Raw genomic sequence first — 25,229 nt, 5'->3', positions numbered from 1 at the left:
CATGTCTGTGCTGGCTGAGAAGTATGTTAAATTTTCCTATTAATTATATAAAATTGAAATAATTCTGAAATGTGTTATCACCTTTGAACAGGTACTGAGTAGAACAGGGTTTCCATGGGTGAGATGTGCTGCTTGTTCATTCATTGTGTGTGCTATTTCTGTTTATTTACTACTAGACAAAGATCTTAATCCCGTTTAGATATTTTAGTCTCTGTTTCAGCATCATAGCAGTGTAGTATGTAGCAGAGTAAGAGTCTGCTGCTAACGTGTTCCCAGCTCCTTCAGAATAAGATAAGATTAAAGCACTTTCCATAATAGCCCATAATTTTTTCTCATATCCTATTGTATCAGTATTTGATTTGCAGCTTTTTGTTTGCTTTTTTCCTCTTGGCACAGCAGACTCTTGCATACTAAAGTTTAGTGCCTTTCAGCATCTGTTCTCTCCCTCTCTGTAATTTGTCCTGGCTTTGACATATTGCCGTTGACAGAGGCTGAACGCTGGCATTTTTGGACTGCACTGCTGCTGACAGGCAGTACAGAGGAGAAAAACCAGCTTAGAATGTTGGTGGTCTATTGGCACAGCAGCAGCTAAGTGCCCAGTGCCGACTGGTTCCCTCTGAGTTCCTCCTGACGTGATTCATTTCACAGTGGGCTAATTACAAAGTGGATTCTCTACACATGAAGCAGCCTCCTCAGTTGTGGTGCTAATGCACATTTTCATGGTAATGTGATCAGAGCCTCATTAGCCAGTTTCCAAAATGATCCTCTGCATTAATTAAATATAAAAATTACTCTTTTTATCACCAAAGAGAGGAAGAAGAAGATTAACATTGTTAATTACTACTGGGGGCAATACCTCTGCATTATTTTTTACCACAGAACCAGCGGGCATATTCAGTTCTAAAAGAGTGTCTGTTTGCAGGTAACATGCCCGTTGCTGTGCCTGGTGAGGATGGTCTCTAGGTGGAACACTTCCCTTTAGTTCAATATTTAGTCATAATCCCATAATCATTTTTTCTTACAGCAGTAGCACAGGGAAAAGCATAGCAGCACATTTTCCTCTATTCCCCTTTCCCCTCCTCAGCTCTTGATTGCCAAGCAGATCTGAAAGTAAAATGGAGTAGAGTAGTTCCGTGTCTGCATTTCTGTGCCAGGGAATAAGAAATGCAGGTTCTGCTATGAAGGGAATTAGACATTTCTTAAAGGGCTGCATGTGTGCAGGAAGGAGAAGCTGAGCCTGGTTTATAGCAAATGCATTTTCAGAATATTCCTTGCAGTAATGTCGCAAATGTGATTGATCAGCAAACCCAAAGGTGGGGTTTTTAAGAGATTCTAGAGAAATTCTTCCCTTCATCTGTTATTCTCTCTGCTGTTGAGTTGGAGTGTCTGTGGATGTGAGCAATCAAGGTGCAAAATTAACTAATGCTTTCACTTTTTACTCTGGTGCTTGCCAGATAAAGTGTTATCCCTGGGAGGATCTGAGTGGGTTTCCTTGGGGAGCTGAAATGCAGTGAGCCTGGTGCTGCATCTTGTGCTGTTAGGGAAATGTCACTGATAAGGTGCAGAGCGAGAGCAGAGAAATGACTTAGTGTGCTCACTACCAGATCCTATGTTCATCTGTAAAACCATCCCTATCTTTGTTTCATTGTATGCAGGTCAGAGCCCAAAGGATACTGAGCATATTTTTAACCAGGTGCTGCAGTAGAGATCAGGTAGTGTCTCACACCATGACTGCTTCTGTGTACAATACTGATTTGCTGCTGCTGGGAGGGGGGAGCAGCAGTAGAATAGGATACATTAAATTAAGCCAAGGCAGGCATTACTACTTGATTTGCAAATCCCTTTTTAACTCTCCAGTCCTGTAATTCCTATACCACGGGCTTGGCTCTTTCATCTGTATGATTTCTGGAGAGCTTGGGACAAGTTAGCCTGTCAGGGACATGAATTGACTAAGGATGAGCTGTGGCTCACTAGCATATGTGGATCAGATTGATTAATTTATATTCATATAAAGAAGCAATCCTAGCTTCATCTCTTACCTTTCCCATTCTAGGCTACCGGATACTGTGGGTGGTCTGTGCATTCATGTACTCGAAGATATAGTAAACAAAGGAAAGCATGTTTGCAGAGGAAAACCATGCAAGTGCTTACAGTGTGGCAGATTTTCTGATACTGGTTTTAGCGAGGTCAGATTCAGCACCACAGAGCTTTTTGTTGTAGAGCTACTGGGAAATGAAGACATCATTAGAATATGTATAATTCCTCAAACTTCCCCCCATTCCTTTCCTCCAGGCTTGTTTGCCTTTCACTGAGATAGCAGTTCAGAGATGGGGGGGGCCTCACCAAAAGCAACATTTGCTAGTGTGACAGAGATGTTTATTTTGATAACTGTGTTTTGCATGTGCAGATTGGGATTAAAACAAAAAGTCAAATAGTTATATTTCAAGAATGAAAGCTTTTGAGATACCACTGTGCATTGATGAAGGACCCTTGTGCTTCTGAGTGCCTCTTCACCAGTCCTCAAGATGTGAGAATACCTCAGATTTACTTCTTGATTTCACAGTGGGAAGGTATCAGGTGTATTACCCCTCTCAAGTCCTCTTCTCTGTATGCCTACAAGTGCAGAAATGAAAGATGTCTCAATTTGAAATTTATGGCCCTATATGCTACTTCGTGGAGCACTTTAATATTATTTCCTGTGTGCTGTATAAGCAGGATTGAGCTAATAAGTGTGCAACCAGGAAGTCTATGTCAAGTCACTTAGAGAGGGTGGGATCTGGTATATGCTTATGTCCATTAGGAGCAGACCTCTGCCATTCTTAGCTGATTTTCTCTTGCACTGTAGGGATTAAAAAACTGAGTTTAAGTCATTTGCTAGCAGCATGATGAGGAATCTTCCCATTTAACTGAAAGAATAAGATAAATATGTCAAGGATTGGAGGGAATCAGCAGTAATCTTCAGTAGCCTTCTGTGAGACTCAAGAAAATGCAGATTTTTTTTAGAATTCTGTGGATATCATATCGAAATAATTTCTGTTTGCTCAAACTTTTGTGCTTTATTTTCAAAATGTGCAGTTAACCCAGAGAAAAAAAGGGGAGAAAGAACACTGCTTTTGGAGGTTAACCAAAGAATGGTGTGAATTTCTTTTTTGAGTTACATCTTAAGAAGCAGACCTAGCTCAGGTGAGCTTAGAATTGAAAAGGAGAAAGGAGAAAAGCTGGAAGGGGAAACAGAGGCTATCTGGGATGGCTCACAAAGTCAGTGGTGGAGCTGAGATTAAAACTGGAAGGTTGAACATATATATTTTACATTTGACCTGAGATGATAGTAGAGCCTGCTCTACTGTCCTCTAAAGACTGAATATGCAGTCTCCTTCTCATATTGGTTTCCATAATTACCATAAAGCTCAAATTTTCACCAGTTTAGAGTTCTGATTTTATGTTCATTTTGCTATCCCTTGCGCTACCTGAAGTACTAAGTTTTAGTGGTGCATCTATTCGAATTCAAAGCTGCTCACAAGAGACACTAAGCCTGCCCACTGAAACAGCACAGGCACCTCTGTATGTTTCAGGAGATGCTGCTTATAGCTGGTATTGGAATAAGGAAAGATGACTGGGGGCCAAGCAGTGTCCCTTGGCTCTGGGACCTGCCAAGTCCCAGTGGTCTTGATAAAGTTCGAGTTGATTCACAAGATTAATTAAATAGACTGGATGATGTGATACTTGTTTTCCTCCTGTACGAACCTTCAACCACTAATATTCTTTTTTAATACTGATGCCATGTGATGTATTTACATGACAGCTCCTCAATGTGGTGGCTGCCATTAGCTCTTATTCTTTTCTATAAATACCTGCCATAGCTTTTGTGTCACCTTTTTTTGCTGTATACCAATGCCACCTCCAAATACTCCTCATGAATTTCACCAGCAATGGGAAAGTACCATCTTTTGTTGCATCAGCACAAACACATTTTTAGGTTATATCTTTTTATTAGAAATTCTGTAGCAGCACACTTTTACTTCTGGAGAATAGGAAAGAAAAAATTTCTAAATTTAATTGTCTGGAAATTAGTTGAATTGCCTGAGTTGAGTTAAATCAGTAGCAAAAGTAGATCTGGTTTTACCTTACGGCATTTTCTATCTTTTTCTTCTTGCTTCTCTCTAAATTTTTTCAACAGAACAATTGATAATGCCCTGATTCTTATTTTTTTTTTCCTAAGAAGCTCTTCTGAATACTCATTTATCTGTTTGAAAAGTTCAAAAATAAGTTTGTAGGAGTACTGTTTCAGTTTAACTGAACAATTCTAGAGATTTGCTTTATGTAATTCCCCCCAAAGCTGCACTGTCTCATGTTAGTAGAGTAATGTATTTATGGTAAAAATGTAATCAAGTAAAGCTTGTCATACATTTCTAACCATGTCCTAGAAGCTTCCTTGGAATTTCCTTAAAGAACCACTGCTGAACTGAAAAGATTAAAAACGAGTTCAAAAAGTTGACTTCTCCTACAGATGAGAGAGGATCTTTGTGGTTAGCAGGCATAGCTTTCCTGGTTCTTCTGTTTCCTTGATTATTTACTTTACACTAATAATTAAGCAGCATTAAATCATAGAAATTAAATCATAGAAATAACTAATCCCATTGCCATAATGTTTCTTCAGACTCTACTCAGAAACACATCAGTGTTGTGACATTGCTAACAACTGAGCTCTTGCTCAGGGTGGAGGAGTTCACCGTCCCACACTGGACACTGCTCCTGGGACCTAGAGAGCATTGGCTGCCTAGCAGTAACTGCCCCCAGAGCCCCGGGCACCCACTCCTCAGCTCTGTGCTGTGAGTCACCACATACCAGTTGCATAAAAGAGAAGATATGTCTTTAAGGCCATCTCTTGCCTGGATCTAGGCTCTTACACAGAGCTCCGTTTGGGTGTGAAAGCTCCCTGAGGAGTCCTAGAGGATTGGGATTTGGGTCTGGGAACATATAGGCTGCTTAAAATAACCAGCTCTGTCTGCCTGGTTATATGGTGGCTGTAGAGAAGACATCCATGCATACAGCTACATATGTAAAGAAGTTGTCATCTGATTTTTTAAAAACCTAAACCCATTAGCAGGATTTTTTAAATGATTCTTTGAACATGAAATCTGAATTATACACCAAGTGCCTAAGAATTATTTCGGATCTCACACCAACTGTCTTTGATAAAATGCGTATTTTCTTTCTGGTAAAATCCAGGAAACTCTGAAGTGTTACCACTGACTTCACTGGAGCCAGGCTTTCATTTTCTGTCCTTGTTTACTGTTGTGTAAAAGGCATATAGTTCCTGTGCATACCTCAAGAGGAAAGATAGAGTCGTCCTGAGATAAGAAAGCAGACAGTAGTATGTGAGATAAGAATTCAGGGTATGGGTACAACAGAGGCAGCTATAAGAAGCCATACTGAGATTATATCTCCAATCTGCAGGGATATTCTATAATTCTGTGATTTTATACGCAATGCCATGAAAATAAAAAAAAGATGGTTCATGTACTGAATAGCATGATTTTCTCTGTCGTTTTGCTGTTCCTTGCATCTTGAATTTAACAATGGGGATTGAGGATTCTTCTAATGATCAGATTTTTATGCATTTTTTACAGAGCTATCCTTTCTTGAAGCTTGCTTCCTGATGTGATTTGGTATGGATATAATCCTTAGGCCCAAGGCAAAATGTATCTTTATGTGAGTTCTATACATCAGTGGTGTGATGAAGCCAGTCTTGCTACGGTGAGCTTTCTGTCAAAGAAGCATATTTTAGAGGTTCAGTATTTTTGTTTTGTGGTTCATTGAAGGGGAAGGGCATTAAAATGTCAGCCAAACACAGCTATGCATATGTTTGGAGTTAATTGACAGTAGGTTGTTTCATCAGCTTTCTCTCAAGAGCTAAGAGCTTAATGGAGACATGTACAGCAGGGCTTGGTGATAACCAGCACTCCTTCCACCCTGAGGGATTTGGGAAGGTCTCATAAAAATAATTAAAAGAGAAATGCTGAAAAATTATTGGATCTTTGGCTTTAAGACTGTTTAGCTTCAGAGTATGTTTGACCTGTTATTTTAAACGGCATGAGCTTTTTCTATTTGCTTTTCTGTCCATCCCATAACTTGGAACCCACTGGCTAATTTCAACCACAAAGGCTTTTCTAATCTTTTAGGTTTATGCAAAGAAATTTAATGATACTGTTAGGTAGATTTTTTTTTTTCAAGTGCAACAGGATTTCCTGGTTTGAAAACATCACCTGAAAATATCAAGACATGAAAGAATTTTAAAATTTCAATGCCGATTATTTGTGATACACTTACTTTGTGGTTGAAGTGAAGATACTTTTCTATTTAGTGTGTAATAAGCTTGTCATTTGTTTTACTTCGCTCAATAACCATAGCAAAAATCAGTCTATTAAGAAAGGATATTAAATCAGTAACTGTTCAAAGGTTATCTATAATATTTTTATAACAAGCGGTGAGAAGGAGAATTTTACAAATACTTTTATGCCATGGACGGAAGCTAGAAATGGAATTGCAGTGTCTTCATATAACGCACTGCAGACTCTCATCTATAGTTGTTTGTATTTGAGCTTAAAATATGGATGTGGACAGGCAGAGGACAGGGTGGCTATTTTGCCATTTCTGCGTAATAGGATGATGTAGGCTTCCGTGACTCTCACTGTTGTGGGTTTTTATTGTTTCACTTTGAGGAAGTTAAGAAATTCTATCCTTCGCTCAGGTGGAAAAGCCAATACATTCTTTTTTTTTCTCCAGGAAGAAGTTCTGTTTGTTTATTTTTGTATGTTCAACTGACAGAAACAAAGTGAAGCAAAACAAACATTCATTTTCCTTTGCTTTGTTGTCTGATTTTTTATGGTAGCGCTTATTCCCTAGAGGTTTTGGCTGTGATGTTCGACCTCTGAAACAACATAAGCACAGTGGAATAAGTGATCGTCCAAACTACCACGTCACATGTAGAATTCTTGTGCTTCATGTGTATTAATGTCAGAGTTGAACCTGAGAGGGCTCAATCTACAAAAGTCTCCAAGTGCGTTTAATTTGTCTAGATACAACTTAGTTTTGGGGTTCTTCATCCAGCTGGAGAATTTTTTCTGTTTCATTTCATATCTTTCAGTATTTGGAGGGTTTGTTGTTCTTTTTTGTTTTCCTAGCTCCTGGAATCATGTATTGTAAAAACCTTCATTAGAAGTTGTCTCACTTATGATCAATGAAAAAAACCTTGCAAATATCAATCAGGTTTAATTTACAGTTTATGAAATTTGAAAGAAATTAGGATGAACTTGAAAGATAATATTTAGAAACAGTTTTAATTCTGGTTTGGTATTCTTCTGCATGTCTTGGTGTTATGGTTACAGAGCAGGGGGGTGGAGCTTTAGCACTGAATATTCAGTACCACCACATCACAGCTGGGGGGCATGGTTTTCAGCCGAAAAGCACTGCAGGCGGAAACAAAAGGGCTGCCATTCATATCATGTTCCCTATTGTGCGCCAGCCTCTGGGAAAGTTGAATGGTAAAATGGACTCTTAAAAACCATGTTGAAGGCAATGGGCAGTGGAACCTTCAAACACTGGGATCTGCATTTAGCGAAGTCCACCTGGATATTTAACACCCAAAGCTCTACCAATTGAGATGGCCCAGCCCAATCAGAACCCTTATGTACCATAGACAGAGATAAAGTCACCATTGTGCATATGAGAAATATGTTAGGAAAGACAGTTTTGACTAGTCCTGCCTCAAGCTAAGGCAAACCTCTCCATGGGATTGTTTTTGCTCAAGGACCTGGGTGCACTTGGTGGGTAATGCAGAAGGGTGGGGAAACATGATGTGTAGATCTGATTTTGGGTGACAACCATCTGTAATGTTGAATTGCATATATAATACTGGTTGCTGAATGACACTACTGTTGTATACTGTACACATGTTGTACACATCATAGCTGGGGGGTGTGGTTTTTAGTGGAAAAAGCATCACAGACAGAAATGGAAGGGCTGATGTTTGTTGCCGTGGCTCTTGGGAAAGGTAGCCCCTTGCAGGACTGCACTATTGTCACAGGAAGAGAAGGAGCCTTCTGGCATCACCACCACTGCTACCACAGCAGAGAGAAAGGCTGCCTGGGACCCCTTCTCAGCTGCTGTTTGGGACAGGAGTCACTGCTCAGCAGTCACTAGTCACTGTCGCTGACCGAGAGAGGAGGGGCTGCCCCACCATAGCTCTTTCAGGGCTGTCATAGTCGCCCCACCACAAGCTACTTCAGGGTTATCACTAACTTCTTTTTCCAGCTGCCACAGGGGACTGCTGCTGTTTTAGGGTTTTGTTGCTGTTACTGTGGGTGCTTGCTGGCCCCACTGAGCAAGAGAGCCTATGCCCTGCTACCGCTTGCTGTCCTCCTGCAGAAAAACATTTGCTACTTTGTTTTCCTGGCCGCATGGTCCAGGGGGAAGGCAGAAGCCTCTCCACCATCTCTCTCTTTCTCTCTCTTTTTGTCCCCAGGGAGAACGCGTGGCACAGAGGGCGGGAACAGGAGCCATTTTGTCTTTGTCCTAAGGGTGAGGGCACCAGGCAACACATTATGCCTTTGTCGCTTTAAACCGTTTTCTTCCATATCATTGTAGTTACTGTTATTTCTTCTAGTAAATTGTCATTTTTACCTATATTTCTCCATATTACCTCTTCATTATTGGAGGAGATGGGTAGAGAAAAAACAAAAGGGAAGTGACTTATTTGGGGTTCTAGTTCTCTGGTTGTTTTCCAAACCACCACACTAGGGTAGGCAGCATTGCCTGAGAGGTCAGGCTGAGACCCAGCCATGTGGTGTTGGCAGCAGTGCATCACCCTAAGGAGGAGGAAATGGTTTAGCTCTGGACTTTCAGGGCTTGTCCAGAGGCATTCGTGCCAACAGAAGCCAGCCATGGCTGTGTCAGCACATCATGGCACACTTGAGACCTCAGACTATTTCTGGCAAGGATCTGCAGGCATGCCTTCAGGGACTATCCTGCTTGCAAATGTCAGTGCACCCTCTGTGTCCATGTGCATCAAACTGGTGAAGCTCCTGGGAAAGAGCCACAGGCGTATTATGTGTTCAGTTGCTCTATAATGTTAGAAAGATAATCAACGGCAGTGCCAGAACCCATGTCCTGAGGACCAAGAGGAGCATGGGATTGGGTGAACTTTTGGCTAAATCCTTATGAGGACTGAACAATTGAAATAATCAAAGAAAAGAATTAATTTTGGTTACCTGTAATGTAACAGAACAATTGACTGACCTATTTAATATGTTTGATTGTATTTGTAGTGTGCTTTTTTGCATATTATAGTGATGAATTTGCAGGGAAAGCTGCTCAGGGAATAATCATTATTCACGTCTTTGACTTCCCCATTGCTAGAATGTGAAATATTCAGATTCCTCGTGATTCGTGGTTATAGGAACTACCTGCTCAAAACAAATATTAATGGCGAGAAAAGATGGAAGAACAGATTAGTTATTAGTTAAAGTTCAGCATTTGGAATGTTTTCTCAGAGGTCAAGATTTCTAAAAGTGGAGGTGGTATCTTTCATTGCAATATGTTTTTTTAAATTAATTTGTCACGTAGTCTACTATTACAGTCAGGAAAAACAGAGACACGTAAGTTTATAAATGGGGAATTCCAGAAAGTGTGTGTGCTATCTACATTGTTTATCACTTAGAAATATAATTCCGTCAAAATGCTTCATTAAAAAAATTAAATAATTCATCAAAACATGGTCTTAGAGAAAAAAAGTGGGAAATAAATTTCCAGAAATGTCTGAATATTATTTGTTTATCATCATAGCTAAACATTTAGATTGATTAGCTTTTGAAACATCATATATTCAATAGTTTATAAAGCAGTGTGTTATTTCATATAGTATGAAATTTAGTAATATAGGAAGCCAAAATTGAGTCAAATGTTCCTTTATTTTAAAGTGTTTTGCTCTTTCCAGAGTTAGGTATACTGTTTGTGAAATCTGAAAATTTCTAATGTGGAATTTCCATCCTCTCTGGATTTCCTGTTCTGAGATATGTGACTTATTGTGGGAAACTCCTCTCTATGTGCAATCATCTTGACTAGCATATACTTGTAGATTTTGTTAGAAAGCAGTCCCATATCTTGTGGGAGAGAAGGAAAGTAGCAAGAAGGGTTTATGTAAACAGCTTCCAATAAGGTATTTGATAGAAAAGGATACACCATAACCTTCACAGTGTATGTTGTGATGCCAGAGAGGAATGTTGCCCTATTTAAGAGAATTTAATTGCCAACAGCTGTGTTTTTGCTTTCTGGATATTGCATGCCATTGGATGGGTGACTGGGGTATATTGAGGCATAGGGCCTATTTAGTGCAGCAGTGGAACTTGGAGGTCTGGCTCTAATTCCTTCTGTGGTGGATATATTTGAAGAGGTTCTGGTTTCTCTTTTCCTGATCTTGTATAAAGTTCTGTATTATTTAGAGCTTTAAAGATTAACTGTAGAGATCTTGGCAAATGGCTAATGAAGAAACTGAATTATTATTTTCTAATAATGATGATGATCACAATAAGCATTTTAAAGTGCTAGATCGATCCACTTAGTATTTATTGGTAAAGTTATAACACAAGTGGATCATTGTAGTAGTGTGTGGACCTGCCTGCATTTCCAGTGTTTCCTCAAAGTACAGAAAGGGTTTGATTTGTTTTGTTGGGTGACTGTTTTTTCCTTCACTGTACACTAAATGTCAGTTTTTATAGGAATTTTCATTGTAGTTTCCCCAGAATCACTTCTCAGGTAGCTAATGGGGCATGTTATTTTTTAAGTCATATATTTTATTGTATTGTGTAAATTAGGAGCTTTTTAGTGTGAAGCAATTTCTAAACGTTAATTTATTTGTATTGCTTTCTTCAGGTACTAGTAAAAATAGGGGATTTTTGCTACTTGTTCATTAGTAGTGGGTTCCTGTTGATGTCAATAAGTTCAACATAGATATCAAATCTCCTCACTCCTATAACCATAATACATTTCATATCTCAGGTGTGATTCTTTGTAAGCCATTTAAAACCTTCTTGATGAAGTAGTTTTAAGTTGTAAAAAGAGGAGGCCATTTCCATTTATCTCCAAATGACCTCTGTCCCCAGATTTACGTATTTCCTTGATTTAAAAATGTCATTTGGTCATGTTCAGTAGGAGAATGTCTTTGAAAATCTGACCTGTAGGAACATGATGAATAGTGACAGGAAGGATTTTGCCCAGTGAGAATACCAAATCATGTAGCAGTGTAGTTTCACTTACTAAATATTGTCCAGGCTCTATTGTTGAATCCTATGCTGCCAGTGTCACTTTGTCAGGATGTTTTCTGTCCTGTGACTAGTGCCTTCAAATGTACTCATCCATCTTCTTGTCCCATTACATTTCATGTGACTGATGTTCTGCACCCATTAAAATTGATGGGAAAGAACAAAGAGAAGAAAAATGTGCCCTTCAACTGATTATGCCTTTGAAAGAGCAAATGAGACTCTACTGCTGTCTAGAGTAAATTGAACAGTTATTTCTGGTTTTAACTATATTACTTAACTTTATTATTAGCAATAGATCCCTTATTTTGGTTTTTGTTTTTGTTTTTTTTTTTTTCAATGTCATATTGAGATCAGTAAGTTTGCATCAATATTTGCTCCTCTAATTTTGTTACAGTAAGTGAACATACAGACTCTTTTAGATTTATCAGCTGCCTCTGGTAATCTTGCCTGTGAGATATTGCTAGGCTGCCTGAATTACTCTCTCAGGGAAGGATGGAGGCATGTTTGACAAGGCCAGGCCTTTCCTCTGAGGAAGAACCCCCAGGGCTTTGCTTGGCCACAGTTCCTGCATTCTGGGAGAGCATTTCTGTGGGATGTCACAGGGTTCTGCTTGGTGATAGGTCTGGCTTACTTTATGTTAAGTTCTTCAGGGCGATTAATGGGAGACTGGAAATACAAGAGACTTTGTAGTTTGGCTTTATCTTTATTTCATGGATACAGATGGCTCCACAAAGTGCTAGTCCAATGTTTTTTTTTAGAGTTAGATGAGGGCCATTAGCCAGCTGAATGGAGAGGACAGATGTCATATTTACTGACAACTGAAGACAGAGAGCAAATTCAAAAGGAAAGGCTCCTGAGTGATCAGTGTGTCTGATTATTTATAGATTTATGACAGCATTATTTATAGATTTATGTCTGCTATCTGAAGATAGCAGACAACTGTTCTTTCCAATTTGTTCACAGTAATGAGACTGTAATTTTTTTTTTCAGATTTGAAGTTTGAGCACTTGCGTGCCCCAAAAATGCAACATAATGGGCCACTTTAGGCTCCCTAATGTTCTTGTAGAGACTTCAGCAAGTGTTCAGGTGAAGGTGTTCTCTTCCCTAGTGGTACTTGCATGCATTAAAGTTTTTTTCCATACAAAGTTCAAATATGTTATAGATTTGCAAAACTCTGTGGAAGGAATTCAGGTTTCTTAGACTTTAACTTAGTGTTAATGCTTTGTCTTGGTAATTCAGGCTTAGTTGGTGTTCTGGCTGAAGTTCATAAAGTGTATTTGGATGGGAAATGCTTCAGAGCTCTGAGTCTTGAAAGACTGTTTCTTATATCATTATCTGTAAATATTTGAGATTGCTGACAGTCTTCAAGGCCTGTTGCTTTGTCCAACATTTTTCTTAGTCTGGAGATGGTGTCCTGTGAAGTGGATAATATATTTATGTTGGCAGTAGATTCACTTGGGTTATTATAAAGATAATTGTTCACATCTAAAATTTGTGAAGAGGAACTTGATTAAGATTAAAATAGGCAAATTAGACTTTAGGAACCTTAATTTAGTAATTTCTCTGTGAGGTTTCCTCTCTCTTTAGTTGCTTACTTGACCTCTGGCTGTGTGGATTCATTATTTTAAAATAACGTTCTTATAGATAATTAGCTTCTGAAATGAAGGGAATTTAAGTAAAAATACAGTGAACCATTAGTCAGATCCTACTTAGTAGGCTGATCTTAGCAGGACAGCTCTGGACTATTCAAGCACATTCTCACCCTTAGCATTAGAGGCATTTGAGCAAGTAACCCCAGAGTAACCAGGGGCATAAACTCTATATTGCCACTCTTACTCTGTGCTAAAATGACTTGTGGAAAAGGGAATGGTGGAAGAATGCACCCTGTATTTTATTCAGGACAAAAGTAGCAGATAGTTGATGCTTTGAAATTTGCACCCCTATAATGGTAGCTCTTTCCTATGCATATGTCTTCAGTGGAATATGAAAAAGGTGGGAAATGGGACAGAAATTTTGGTTTACCCTTCTGGATTGCAATGACTGCAACAGCTGCTGGGACTAGGTCCCAAAGAATAAATTCTGTTGCCAAAGAAAACCAATTCTTAGCACTATGCAGAAAGGTCATTATTCAAATAATAGTGCTGTTAGTTTCTAGTATGACTTGAGAATGGGTAGGTCTCAGCCTCCCACCTCCCCACACCTCAGGAGATTTTAGTTGGAAGCTGCTCTAAGCCTGTGGTAACAGATTTTCAGAAAAGCTGCTGTTCCCATGTTTTTGATTTGGAAGATGCTGAGAATTGCTTAGCTTTTTGTTATAGTGAAGAGAATCTGAATGCAAGAGGAGGGATGGAAAATTGGATTTCCTTTTATTGCACAGGAACACTGAACAACACTGACAGAATATTTACTCCTGTCTCTTCCTTCTAATTTGATTCTCTGACTACCATATCAATCTTTGTTCATTGGTGAAACAAAATTACAGTATTATAGGTGTTGCTGCTTGTACTTCAGCAACACTAAAAGATGGGAGGAATGAAAGATTTGAGCCATTCTATAAGAATGAATTTGCAAATTCATCCACAATGAAATATGCCAAGTGTACAAAATGTTGAGAAAAGGCTCCTTAAGCCTTTTGAACCAAAAGGTCCTTTATAGTTCCTATTTTTCTTCCTCTAGTGGGAGATTTTATATGTATGTTATGAATGTGTTCAATACTAGTAAGTATTGAATTCTGATTGACTAGCTTTCTTTCTACTCCACAGCACATGTATGGTTGTTTAAATAATACGAATTACACTGGCATTAGTAATATGTACAACAATGTGGAGTAAAACTTTACTGTCCTCAGTTAAAATACTGTGAGTATGGTTCCAGTGGCAGGCTGTTTGTTTTTTCCTAGTGGACAACTGTCTTTTACCTTGCTATTAAAGAAATAAATACAGTGTTGCGCCAGGGAAGTTTGCCTTACCTTCCCGTACTGGCATGGTTTTTGTTCAGCCCGTGCAGAAGGAAGACAGGATCACCCTGGGCTCTGCTGAGCAGGATGTGACACTGGTTGCAGTAATGACAGGGTGCAGACCTTATGGCATCAGAGGATGATCCATAACCAAGCTAGTCTCATGGTTACATTTGTAGAATAGGGCTGTATTGGTCATTCCTCTCCAGGTATGTAACTTTAGGCAGAGTGATTTAAAGGTACATGACCTGGTGCTCTAAGGTATTTTTCCCATTGTTCTTTCAGCTATCTGTGTGCTTACGGAAAACAACATGCTGAATGAAACCTTTCAGTAGGGACGCTTCTACACCCTAAGTGTAGTGGAGGTTTATATTTAGAGCAGGGAAAAAGTCATGCTTCATATAGATTGGCAGTATATTGGGCCCATTTGGAGAACAGAGGCAGAACTCATCTCCAGAGAGTATTTTTCTAGCACATTGCTGGAAGCCCAAGGCACCATTTCTTTCTTGTTCTTAGAAAAAGGGCCATAGGTTTTAATCTATTTAGCATTCATAGAGTACCTTACACACTAAGATACTTGTTAAGTGAATTACAGTCTGTGTAAGTAAATTAGGAAGAAAATAATGTATTAGGATAATCACCTGACTAAAATTACAGGGCAGCATTTTTGATAGGACCTTTGAGAAAGTAAATTCATGGGAAATACTTTAAACCTCACCAATTTATATTTCATTCACAAACAGCTTCTAGAAAATACTACATGACACAGATCAGAATAAGATGATGCTAAAAATTCATAAATATGTTTACAGTTGCTAGTGGCAAATGTTACAACTTTCAGAGCTGAGAGTATATTCAGGAATATTGTCCATATGCCTCTATTGGCTGCAAAATAATGCAGCTTGTGTTACTCTAAATGAACATTCAGGGATTGGAAGCTTGCCGTTGTTTGAAAATTTAGACCTTACTTGCACCTGTCTACACAGTATAAACTTCTGATTATCCTTTACAAATGTTTTAGCTCTATGAAGCATTTTTTTAAAGTCACATACGGTAACATACTGCAATGTTACTGTACTGTGGATATGTACTGTTTCCACATACACAACTAAATAGTTGCAGTCGCTTAGTTAGTATGGACATAACAGGATTAGATTTTCCTCATTTTTGCTAACTGCTATAAAAAAATCCCAGAGTTTAGATCTGTGGTTTTTTATACAAGAGTATGAATCATTCTACAGAATAGGAAACTGCAATTAAATATTACTTTTTATGCTTTGCTATATGTAACTGATTGATACTGGGAAACTGAGAAAGCGAAGTCCTCCATCACCTATATCCAGGAATGTGGAGGAAATACTCATTAAATTAACATTAGCTTAAGAAAAATGAAACTTCTGAGCCGATTACAGTTTGCTGTTTAGACTGAAGCAAAAAATATGACCTTTGTTACAGAATATGTGACTTGAACAGGCAGTTCCATATAAAATTGAGAAGTTGCAAATGTTGTGCACTTGAGTGATGGTGTGCATGTGATCTTAGTTCTGCTTCATTAGCCCCCAGTGAACGAGTGGTAAATTTTTCCTATTTATACATTTCTGTCAGGGGATCGTAAACTTAGCCCAACTAGTGCATGTTTTCAGTGCAGCAATTTTTTTTTTCAGCTTTGATGAATAGTGTATATTCCACTTGAATAAATTTTTCTTCTTTTCAGATATTCAGATAGGTATTAGCAGTGGTTAATTATGCACTCAGTACCTTTTCTAATAGAACTATCTGTCATTATGGCAAGCTTTTATGTTGTATATGAGGTATTCAGTCTTCTCAGTAAAATATTGCTTTTGCAATGTGCACGGGAGCGATCAATTTTATTTTCTGCTGATTTGATAATTTTCTACTAAAATTTAATCTTCTGTGCTATGCAGTTTGTGGCCAATTGAAAGGCTTTCCCTCTGCTAAGAGAGTATCTAATGCTTCAACTTTTTACACCTTTAGATTTCTCTGCACTGTGATACATTGACATCTCCTTTTAAGTGTAAAAAGTGTGCAGATAGGTTGCTTTCTGTGTCATTTACTAATTCAGCATATCAGGGATATAAACAATGTTTCCTCTTTTTTTAGGTGTTTCTCTGCTGGTGATGCTTTGTGTAGAATATGCTGTTAAGTAAGCCACCAGAGATGGAACAGACATGATGAATATTGTACAGGTTGATAAGTAGTTTGTTCTACTCAATCTTTTTTATACAGATGCAAATTACGTTGTTGGCTTTGGATAGAATAAGTTTTGTGTGCTTCCGTACCTCTATATTATTGCTTTTTCTGCGTTTGGGGTTTTTTTGTCCAGGATTTTCGAAGGCCCTTATCCAGAGTTAGATATTTGTCACAATTGAATTTCAGGCAGTTTCAGCAATTTTCTTAGTGTTCTACAGATCCTTCAGTCTTAAACCCTGTTAGATGGAGCCAACCAAATTTAAGTGGAAAGTGGTATCTTTGATGAGCAATCTTTCCCAAATGCTGTGCTAGTCCTATCACACCGCAACCACTTGTAGGGATGAAGAGTGTTACATCTCCAGATCCTGCCAGCTGACTGATGGTGCCAGCAGGCATTTGGCACTTTTGTTCTGATAGCAGACTATAAGTCCTAGTGAAAGAGCAAGAAAACTGTCTGAGCTTTGGATGGTGTTCTACACAGTGGTGAATTTTACATGATGGGAAAAAGATGAGAGGGAAAGGTAAGAAACTTTGCAAATAACAGTTACTAAAAATATATAACAGAGAGGCATCTTTTAAAGCATACCTTTTTTATTGTTATTGTAAATGCCTGGATTCTCTGCTACATTAAAACTGCTCTTCTAGTCACAATAAGATAAGGTCATAAATGGGAGCAAACTTAGTAATAACAACAGGTATTATCAAAGTCTAGGAGACACTTTTGAAACTGGTTGCTGATTCCTTAATGCTGACTTTTCATAGAATCATAAAGTCATTTAGGTTGGAAAGACCTGTAAGATCGAGTTCAACTGTAAACCTAACATTGATGAGTCCACTACTAAACCATGTCACTAAGTGCCACATTTACACTTCTTTTAAATACCTCCAGGGGTGGTGACTTCACCACTTTCCTGGGCAGCCTATTCCAATGTCCAGTAACCTTTTCTGTGAAGAAATTTTCCTAATAGCCAATCTAAACCTCCCCTGGTGCAACTATCACTTGTTACTTTTATGAAGAGAAGGACCCTCACCTTACAACAACCTCCTATCAGGTAGTTGTAGAGAGTGAGATGTGCCTCCTCAGCCTTTTTTTCTCTGGGCTAAACAATTCCAGCTCCCTCAATCACTCCATATAACACTTGTGATCCAGACCCTTCACCAGCTTTATTTCCCTTCTCTGGACACACTCCAGCACCTCAGTGTCTTTCTTGCAATGAGGGGCCCAAACCTGAACACAGGATTCGAGGTGTGGCCTCACCAGTGCTGAGTACAGGGGAATGATCATTGCCCTGGTCCTGCTGGCCAGACTGTTTCTGATACAAACCAGGATGCCATTGGCCTTGGTCAGCTGGGTGCAAAAAAAGCATAGGTAAGTTTAAAACAAGTCAGGATAAACCATCAATATGTTAATAATTTTAATTACCATTGATGAAGATTCTTGCTCCATCAGTGCAAAACAAATTGAAAATTCAAGAAGATGAGAGGGCTCATGAAAATTTCAGAAAACAGACGACCAGAAGCATAAGAGTTTCCAGAGAAAAAAGTCTATCTCAGGGTTTTAAATAGCTCCTATTTTATTTGTTGTGCCAATGAATTCCTAGTATTCTATTCCTCTTTTAGCCTTTAACTTCTACAAATCTTTGTGTATGCTTCTTTTAAAAAAAAAAAAATATTTACAGAACCTTGCTCTTAGTTCATAAAACATCTATAGGCACTTTTCACACAGTGTGTAGTAGTACTACTCCAGGTCTATTGCCCTAACTGTAGTATCAAAACATCCATCAGCCAATAGAGTAATCTTGATTTGAGACAAGGAAGTATCAGAAAAAAAAAATAGGAAAGTTTTTCCCAAGTTAACACATAGTGCCAAGAACACAAAATTAGTGCTTCCCCCTCTACCCTCACCCCAAAATAAAGAAAAACAACTCTGCTGAGGATAAACAGAAAAAGAGAATTGTAGTTGTTTAGGAACAGCTTATTATGCCTTGTGTTGTTACAGCAGTTCTTCAGCTAGAGAAAATGTCTCTTGCTTATGTTTTCATGGAAGGGTAAGTATGTGTAAAAATAATTATGCTTGGATCAGCATCTTTTCAGGTTAAAAATCAGCTGCTGATTATGTGCTGATTCTTGCAAAACAGAAAATCTGCTCTTATACAAACATTAATTATGGAATATCTCCAGAATCATTCCAAACTGGCTTAATTATACATAGTTTTTATACCCCGTTTAATTACATTTTACACTGCAGAAGGATCCAACCCAGTCATTTTAATGGTTTGGATCTTTCTTCAGTGAAAAATGCAGTTTTACACTGAAGCTCCTTTTACATCTTTACTTTGTTTTAGAGGTTAAACTGACTGGATTGTGCTGAATTCTTTGCCGTTGTGGTAGACAATTTTTTTAGTGTCTCTCCAACCCCTGTTAATTACTGTATTAGGATGAGCCTCCTGTATCACATCAAACAGATTGCATCTGTTACATCCAATAAAATTGGTGTGTTGTGGTTATTGATGGGGCCTCAAACATCCCAATTTTATTAAGGCCACTTTTACACCTAGGTTACAAGTCAACAGTGCCATTATCTTTCCCGAGAATCCCTTGGCAGTTAGTACTGCCAGCAGCAGTAGAAATTACAGAGGGATTAATCTCTGGCTCCAGCCCCCAAAAGCTTTTCTCCAGAGGTACAGAATGGTGTGTTGAACTGTGTTAAGCAGTGAAAGATTTAATGAAAAAAAATGCCCCAAGTGCTTGCCTGCATCAGAGTCAGTGTCTGTCCCTTTCCAAACCTGTCAATACCACTTTCTGTCTGTGCATGCCTCCTGGCTACCGCTATAAACACGAGGGCTTGGCCTATTTTGTAGCTGTAGTTGTTTTTAAAAGCCTGACCCTGCAGAAAGTTGGTTGGTGCAGTTGATTTCAGAAGAAAATGAGGAGATGGTGTAGAAGAAGGAGAGAATTACCCATCTCTCTAGAGTTCCTTTCATTGCAAATCATTCTTTCAGCTGTGAGAGAGGGTCTGGCACAGTGAGCTGAGCAGGGAGAGACAGATCCCGTAGATGAGGACAAAGAGCAGCCCTGGGCACAAAAGGGTGAGGGAGAGGAGAAGGGACACAGTGACTTGGCAGGTCACTCCCTTGGCACCCTGCTCTGCCTGATAAGGGTGGGTTTTACAGCGGGGGGATGCTGCTGCAGACACACCTCTGTGCACACTGCAGAGGCACTGGGGTTTGGGAAAGGAATGATAAGGAACACAATGAATAACTAACAAAGCTCATTTGATGAATGCTGTCATTTGCATTACAGTGCCAAATAGCTTTGCTCCTGGTGGCTGTGTACCCAGCTACAAATATTAACAGTATTTCAATGACATCTAAGGGTGACAGTAGACTGTATGGGGAGAGAGGTTGTTAGGAAGTTCAGATTTTGCAGAAAGAAAAGGGAACCTAAAATCCCTTGGTTTTGTTTTGTTTAGAGAAGTTATGGCAAGATTGCTAAAATAGTCTTCCTTGAGTTTTGAAGGGTGTATACAAGTAAAGGAAAAATACAAGACATCATGGTATATGTCAGGCCTTCCTATTTACGTTTTGTGACTTCTTTGAAATGCCAAATGAAATGCATGGTAATCGATGGCTTCTCTGCATAGGTAGTGCCTGTAGGTGCAGCATGTATATGTCATGACATTCTTGAAGATGCTGTATAAAAAGTTAGCAACAATCAGAGATTTCTTTGTGTCTGTTTTTTGTTTTGTTTTCTCTTTCACTCAGATTTCCAGTGAAATATAAATGGATACATATTGTGCTATGTTTTGTTCTTCATGCCTCATTCCCCAGGAAAAAAAATCATTATTTCTAATGTCAGAGAGAGATCATACAGGTAAATCATATTTCATTCTTTTACCTAGCACAAGCAGACTATAAAAATCCGTGACCCAGAGACAAATGCAGGCTTCACCTTCCACTCAAGTTATGATCTACCATCGGATCCCTGATGTGTATCATCTACTTTTGCAATGGAAAAAACCACAGAATATACAAGACTTGTACAATATATCTAAATGTTAGTTCCATTTACAGTGTGTGGTCGTGATCCTCAGACATAGAAGCCAAGAACACCCTTGAATTAATAACCTTAGCTTTCTTTAGTGTCCTTTTTCCTTCCTCATGTTTATTTCCTTGGTCATTTTCCTTGGACACTAAGTGTCCTGAACTCATGAATATGGCACTTTTATGTGTCTGTGGTTCATATATGTTTATATGCTCTGTATTTCCACTAACTGATAATAGCTGATAGCAGTACAAAAATGTGTGTGGTGTCAGAAGGTGGAAGGATGGTAAATATTAGCAAAGCGCCTATGTAATTCTTATAAGAGGTCTTTAATCTCTTACACTGTTTGGGGTACTTCCTTACTGGAATACTTCTGAGAAGTTACAAATAGAAGCTGAGAGATGAGAATGACACCTGAAGAGAACTATAAAGCATTAAGAGCCTTAGACCGAAGAATTTTAGGGGTTTCATCATTCCTAAGAAAGGCAGTGATTGCAGACAACTCCCAGCAGTATGCAAGACAGCAACATGTTTGTACAGCCTGATGAAATGGCCAAGGTTTGCATTAGCAAGGGCCCCATCAGACTGTGGGCAACCTACAGCAATGTGACTAATCCTTCACAGATTTTGTGATCAACACGGTAATATTTCTTATTCGGGTTTTACTGTTGTATGATTGTGTTTTGGTATTGCTGCTATAAAAGTTAATTCATCCTTTTCTCCACTTCGCTTTCAGTTGCAAAATAAAGGTACAGAAGAGCAAGGGGGCTTGGGTTTTTTGGTTGTTTTGGGTTGCAGGTTTTTTATTTTTTGGTCATCGAGCATGTAGGTTATGTTTTGGATATTCAGTTAATGTGTATAAGATATGATCTGAATCCAAGCAAAATCAGTTTCAAAATTTGGTAGGTACTTGATCAGTCCACAGAAATACTTAAAGGAAGTAAGTGCTGTGGAATTTCAGTGCCCAGTAAAGGAAATTGGAAGCCTCTATAAGGAAGCAGGATATGCTTCAAGCCAGTGTTTTGTAATAATGTTGTCTTCAGATTTTTGCAAGTGTATCTTACATATATTTTCATTTCAGTGAGTCTCCCAATCCCAACTGGGAGCACAGTAAGGAAATGATAACAAAGCCACCAGAAAAATCTGAACTATTCCAATGCTTTAAGAAAATTTTGCCTTTGACATAGTCCAGCAAAAAGTTCATTTATTAGTGGGAAGCATTTTGTTTAAAAACAGGACTTAACAATTTCTGTTTTTCAAAGTAATAAAAGGAACTTCTTAATTGACAAAACATTTTCCCCACTGAGATACTGACTTTCCAATCTGTCGTAGTGTCAAAGGGTTGTTGGCTGGAGTCTGAAGAGCCTGGCTTCAGTTGCCATTATTCTTGTGAGCTGTGACATGTTGTATGCCTTCTTCTTTTAAAAGCCTGTGGTGTGTATAGATTTATTTCCAATTAAATAAATATAATTATATATTATTACTGAAAGTGTGTTCAGAGTAGAAAGTTTGTCTTCAAAGAGGAGAAAGTATTTAAAGCATTAATATCTGAAGAGGCCTTACCTCCTGGTAAGCTGGCTGGGGAGAAAATCCCAGTTGTACACTGGTTTGGTGCAATGGGGCTGTCTCAACACAACAACATAATAACATAAAAAAGCTGTGAGATATGAAGAGTGCATCACCTCTCCTTCCATTGCTGTAACTTACTCACAGGCTTTACTGGGACTCTGCTAGAGCTTAAAATACTAAATGCATAGAGGCAGTTTTTCATCGTGGAAATTTGTTGAGCAACAACTGGTTTACAGTATTTTTGCAAACAAAATACCATTCTTACAGTTTTCCCAGGTCCTCTACTACTGAAGGGTAATCCATTGTCACTACCTTCAGTTTTCATTCTCACCTCTGTGTGAGTGCCCTTTTGTAGTTTAGTCTATTGCCAGTGTCAAACCAAAATTGATGCATTCTTGCTTATTAATATATTATGAATACAGTGCACCTCCAGCAGGGTTTAGTCTCTCACATTGACTCCTAGTCATCTTTCAGAAGTGTACAGAAAATGAAAATGGGCCACTTGAAACATTTTAACCTGATTAGAAAAAATCTCTTCTCTCTTTATCCTTGCAGCTCCCTGATAAAAATTGTGTGGACTGCTGAGCTGAATATGGAAGCACAAAGTGTTGTTCAGTGACCACCCGTCACTGTGTGCTTATTGATAGGCTTCGAAGGAGAGTGCTGTGTGACTGGCAGATGCTAAGCAGCACATGCTCCACTTTAAATTTGGCATTTTCAAAATAGTGCATTTCTCTTGGAGCAAGCCCATTATTGCTAAGGATATGCAGCATGGCTCAGTGTGTAAGCTTCATAATTTATGTGAAGCAGAAAATGGGAAGGAGAAAGAAAGAATAAATATGCAAGTAACTGAGAATTATAGGGCTAAAGTCAAACCTAAAGGGATGGCATGAAAGCAAAGCTCAAGAGGTTTGTTATCCTTGGGGACAGGAGAGGTCTGGCTTTTAAAAGTACATATCAGAATATCTCTTCTCTGTGCCTGTGAAGGGTGAGACAATAAATATGCTTAAAATGCAACAATACAGATTTGGCTTTGAGTCCACATCACTTGTTTGAGTGGTTTAGCCACTTAAAGAAACACCATCAAAGGTATCAGCAAAAGCAAGGTTGTGGTGGGTTCACCTTGGCTGAACGCCAGGTGCCCACGCAGCTGCTCTATCCCTCCCCTTCCCAGCCGGACAGGGCAGAGAGTAAGGTGGGAAAAGAAAACAACACAAATAGTGGGTTGCGATAAGGCAGTTTATATTTATGCAAAAAAAGAAAGCAAAAGCAGCCTGCGCACGCACAAAGTAGGAGCCAGCAGTTAATCTCTACTTCCCATAAGCAGCCATGGTCAGCCACGTCTCTGAGAAGCAGGGCTCCAGCACGAGTACGGTTGTCAGCAGGCAGCCATCAGAGACAGTGAGTGCCTCAGGTCCTGCTCCGTGCCTCAGCTTTTATATCTGGGTTGACGTCATATGGTCTGGAATATCCCCTTGGTCAGTGTGGATCAACTGGCCTACTTGTGTCCCCTCCCAGGATCTTGTCCTCGATTGAATGTTACAGTGCTGTGCTCAGCAGTAGCCAAAACATGGGTGTGTTATCAACACTCCTCTAGCTACCAATGCAGAGCTACTGTGGGGAAATAAATTCTGGCTCAGCCAGACCCACCACAAGGGTTTAACATGAATTTGTGAAAATGCGAATTTACAGAGTTAGATGGCAAGGTTCACTCTATTGCTCACATAATAAACTCCTCTCAGGTAAATCCTTGAGACAGGGGTAGATTAGGTGATCTCCTGAGGTCTGTCAAGTCCTATTTTTCCATGATTTTACATCATGAGTGTGTGTATGTGCTGAGCTCATGTGTATGTGTGAGAAAGGAGAAAAAGGAGAGATGATTATTTTTACTTCATAGGGAAGTTGCAAAATATCCCTCCATTCTCTGATCCCTCTCTGCAATCGCATATATTCTACAAGCAAAGGAAAAAATGGGCATTTTTTTTAAAGTTTAGTGAAAGCCGTATCTTCATTTGGTATTCTGTAAAGCAGTGTAGAAGTGTGATGAGAAAAAGTGCAGTATAGAATCACTTGGAGGCAGAAAGGGAATTGTAAAGTAGTAAATATATGGCTTCATTTATATGATTATTTTCATTCAATCTGAGTATCAATTTTTCTGATATGGCAACCAAGCCCCAGGCAGCCCCATCCCATGGCTCACAGGATGCCCTGTGGTCACCCATATGGCCGCATCTAAACAGGACAGGAAGCTCCTTGAGCAGGGACCACTGGCCTGCCCTGGCTTGTGTGGGTGCAGGGTGCTATGACTGCCCTTTTTCCCGCTTGCCCAGCAGTGCCTGCCCACCATCTGGGGCAGGGAGCAAACATGTTAGCGTTTATGTGACCTTACAGAAGACAACTTCATGTGTTTCCCATCTGTAACTTGGCTAGGGGCATTTGGTCCTAGGTTTTCTGTGTCAGGATGATGACTCTGTTCATCGAGCCATGAGTGGCATGTTGTTTAAGAGTCAGTTTGTCATAAAAGAGGGGTCTGGGATAATCATTTTACAGTCATCACGGTCCATTGGTGATCTGTACTACCTTAGGGATAGAATCCACTGAAAAGGTTGCACATTTAAGTTAGACTCTTCTCCCTGCTGGTGGACCAGTTTCTGTGATCACTGTGCAGCTGTAAAATTCTATTATTTTTATGTAGCAGCTGACTGAGACTTCTCTTTAAACAAATGGGTTTTCTATTTGCAAAATATTTTACGTATGGTAGTTTTGACCCCATCTGATGGGTATCATTTATTCCTTTGCACAAGTGAGTATGCTAATGCTGTGGTTTGAAGGGAAGACAACAGTCTAATTGCTTGTCTTATTAGCCCACTGGAAATAATGGAAGACTATAGCATTGAATTGCCATTTAGCTACCATAGCCCTGGGTGTACATGGAGCATGGCATAGCAGAGTTAAATCATTTATTAACTCCTTAACACCATATATTTAATCAGTTTTCTGGTGCTTCAGACCTTGCAATCAATAAGTGCCTTTTACTTTCTTGCCCTTAATTAGTGTATATTTGTCAAGATTGGCTGATTTGTAAGCTGGAAGTGATACGTGGTAGTGAATTCTTTACATTAAATGGGACA

General features: G+C 39.1%; 1 protein-coding gene across 2 annotated transcripts in view; it reads left to right on the top strand.

The window, feature by feature from the left end:
- The window catches only part of PDZRN4 (PDZ domain containing ring finger 4), a 244,176-nt gene that overhangs the window by 138,954 nt on the left and 79,993 nt on the right, over positions 1-25,229 (top strand). The gene's annotated exons all lie outside the window — the stretch shown is intronic.

Source organism: Pipra filicauda, unplaced genomic scaffold, assembly GCF_003945595.2.
Source record: "Pipra filicauda isolate LSUMZ 115617 unplaced genomic scaffold, ASM394559v2 scaffold40_size4127951_pilon, whole genome shotgun sequence".
NCBI lineage: Eukaryota > Metazoa > Chordata > Aves > Passeriformes > Pipridae > Pipra > Pipra filicauda.
This window is presented reverse-complemented; position numbering and strand designations above follow the sequence as displayed.